The sequence below is a fragment of the Octopus bimaculoides genome, chromosome 6 (assembly GCF_001194135.2).
Source record: "Octopus bimaculoides isolate UCB-OBI-ISO-001 chromosome 6, ASM119413v2, whole genome shotgun sequence".
Taxonomy (NCBI): Eukaryota; Metazoa; Mollusca; class Cephalopoda; order Octopoda; family Octopodidae; genus Octopus; species Octopus bimaculoides.
In genome coordinates this window covers 109,730,324-109,733,670 of record NC_068986.1, presented here as the reverse complement: position 1 = coordinate 109,733,670, position 3,347 = coordinate 109,730,324, and the positions used below count along the sequence as shown (strand labels likewise).

At 38.8% G+C, this 3,347-nt stretch overlaps 1 protein-coding gene across 6 annotated transcripts in view; it reads left to right on the top strand.

Annotated features, from left to right (window-relative positions):
- LOC106873757 (uncharacterized) overlaps positions 1-3,347 on the top strand; it is a 294,459-nt gene that overhangs the window by 107,738 nt on the left and 183,374 nt on the right. The window contains exon 1 of one of the 6 annotated variants that reach the window (XM_052969086.1): positions 3,082-3,313. The exons of the other annotated variants lie outside the window; for them this stretch is intronic. The gene's annotated coding sequence lies outside the window, so the exon portion shown is untranslated. Of the gene's footprint in view, positions 1-3,081; positions 3,314-3,347 lie in introns of those variants that run through there. 6 annotated transcript variants of the gene reach the window in all.

Genomic DNA, 3,347 nt, shown 5'->3' with positions numbered 1-3,347 from the left:
TTGGCACTCCGTCGCTTACGACGTCGAGGGTTCCAGTCGATCCGATCGACGGAACAGCCTGCTCGTGAAATTAACGTGCAAGTGGCTGAGCACTCCACAGACACGTGTACCCTTAACATAGTTCTCGGGAATATTCAGCATGACACTGTGTGACAAGGCTGACCCTTTGAATTACAGGCACAACAAAAACAGGAAGTAAGAGTGAGAGAAAGTTGTGGTGAAAGAGTACAGCAGGGTTCGCCACCATCCCCTGCCGGAGCCTTGTGGAGCTTTAGGTATTTTCGCTCAATAAGCACTCACAACACCCAGTCTGGGAATCGAAACCGCAATCCTATGACCGCGAGTCCGCTGCCCTAACTACTGGGCCATTGCGCCTCCACCCAGCTCAAAGTGTAGAACACTGAACTGTGTAATTGATAGTATGTCCTCTTGCTTTTTTTTATTCTCAGTTCAAATCCTCCTGGGAATGATCTATATTTTTCTTCTTCATCTCTAATTTTATCAAGATGTTCTGGGAATATTCAGAGGTTAATGCAATGAACTCTAAATGAATGCCCTGCAAGCATTGTTCACTTATTTTACCCAGAGGGATTCTTGTCATGTTCCTTCATCTCAGTTCATCCTTGTTCAAACAGACCTGTCTCCAAAAGCATTCCATCTATGGCTATTTCATCTTTTTTAGGCATGGTATATCAAGGACAACATTATCCAAAGTGTCCCTTGTTATGAGAGAATAGGGTGAGATTGTATATATGAGGGCCATTTAGGTCCAATATCTGCAGAGTTCTCTCTGTTGTTTATGATATCATCATCATCCTCATCTTCATTTAACGTCCATTGTCCATGCTGGCACAGGTTGTATGGCTTGACAAGAGTTGACAATTCCAAGGGCTACACCAAGTTCCGTAGTCTGTTTTGCTTTGGTTTCTACAGCTGGATGCCCTTCCTAATGCCAACAACCATTTTACAGAGAGAACTGATCGTTTCTTCTGTGCCACCAGCACCAGTGCCTTTTCCATGGCACCAGCATGGTACCTTGGTTATTAGGATATCAGTTCTGTTGTGGTGGGTGGGCTGATGTGGCAGAATAACTTCAATGTAAATTGACTTGATATTCGGAGATTCCAAGAACTTATTCACAAAGACTGTATCTTGGGTAATTTTGGTAATCTGAATTCTATTTGGAATATGGTTCCACTGCATCACTGGATGCTCTTCATAACATTGTGAAACCTACATCTATATATTTTTTTTCTTTTGTATTAGTTTTGGTAAAATAAATTCTTGAGCATCTAAGAAAGTCTCTTATAACCTTCCCTTCTTCTCCAGAGAATCATTTCATATTCACTTTAAGTCCAGAAACCTATATTAAAAATACTGTAACTTTTGAGACAAGAAGAACCTCTATGTGGTCCCTTGACCTGCTAGAAATAACAGTCATATTTCCTTCATTTCACACTATCTTGAAAATTGAAGAACACATTGGCTGATGTGGTCTAGGGTTACACTATTCCCCACTTTCAAAAAGGTAAGATTGTCATGGCCGGAATGCTTTTGATCCTAAGCTGGCTTCAACAGGTATAGCCTAGGGTTAAACAACAGCAACACAAACACTTGAAACCAAAAGAAAACTTTCAGAGACTATACATGCATACATGTGTCTACACATACATGCTCAAACACACTGCTACATGTTTTACTTGGATAAGCTAACAATGGTATCAGACCAGTCAACCATTCAAAGATACACTTAGGGAAGATCAGCCGCTTCAAAATCAAAGTAGCCAGTGCACTCTGAAATGGTTGGCATTAGGAAGAGCAACCAGCCATAGAAACCTTTCCAAAGCAGACACTGGAGACCAATGTAGCCCTCAGGCTGGTTGGATCACATCATACCATTTAACCCATGTCAGCATAGAACTCATATAGTAAATGATGTAATGTGAATGTGTGTGTGTGTGTGTATAAAAGTTATTATGACCCAATAAAAAACTTATATAAGGGAAGGCAAAAACCATCTTTCCTTACAGAAGCTATAAATTATGTAATTTTAAATAATTGTGAAAATACTTAGTGTTGCCTTGGAAACTGTTTCAAAAGAAAAGCTCTCATTGTTCCAAGTTTATTTTTAAAAGTAAACTACAATCCAGAGTCAACATTGTAAAAGATTGTATTGTTAGTTTGTGTTTATGTGTTTAGAGGTGTTATATACATATATATGCATGCATGCATACATGTGTGTGTGTGTGTATATATATTATATACGTGCACAGTATCTACATTGGTTGTTGTATAGCTACATGTGTATTTGTTTTCCTGAAAATACATATGCTCATATATGCTTGATACACACACACACACACACACACACACACACACACATATATACAGTACAAACACTTGGCCCTTATATTTACATATATAGATTTGTGTGTATATATGTATATATATGTATATATATATATATGCATTTGTGTGTGTTATATATATATAAGTGTGTGTGTGTATGTATGTATATATATGTATATGTATATATATATATATATATATATATATATATATATATATGGCAAATTCACACATGAACCTCATTAGGCACATCTTAATTCATCTAATCAAGGCATTTATTCACTATACATAAATATGGGTATGCATGCACTATAATATATATATATATGTGTGTGTGTGTATGTGTGTGTGTGTGTATGTATATATGAATGGATGTAGATATAGTGTGTGTATGTATGTATGTGTGTGTGTATATTCTCACACTTATACACGTAGTCACCAGTGCTAACATGTTTCTTACACTCCAATAAGCAACACCACTAACAAATCATCAAACCAGCCAGCCAACCGGCCAGCTAACATAACACCCATAGCACCGCCACCACCACCACCACCACTACTACAAATCTCCCTCCCCCATCAAACCCATCAGTCCTACTAATACCACCACCATCACCACCACCACCGCCACCTACAATTACAACAGCCGACAGTCAGAAAGTGTTACACTGGGAGTTTTTGTTAAATCCCTCCTTCCACGACACACAACACAACGAATATATTCGTTGATATATTTATTTACTTCCTTTTGTTTTCCCAATCAATAAGCATTAGTGTTCGTTAAAGACCACTGTTTCTCATTAATGACATATTGGTGGGAGAAGTTGCAATATAGCAGGAGTGGTGGTAGGAGGAGGAGGAGATGTAACTAAGAGCTCATCGCATTCCTTCACCTGGGATCTTCTCTTTCTCTTTCTCCCATATTACGCTGCGCATGGATGCTTACGTCTCCTCAGTTGACAAGGTAAGAGCTATGAGGCGTTTTCTTCCCCCCCCCC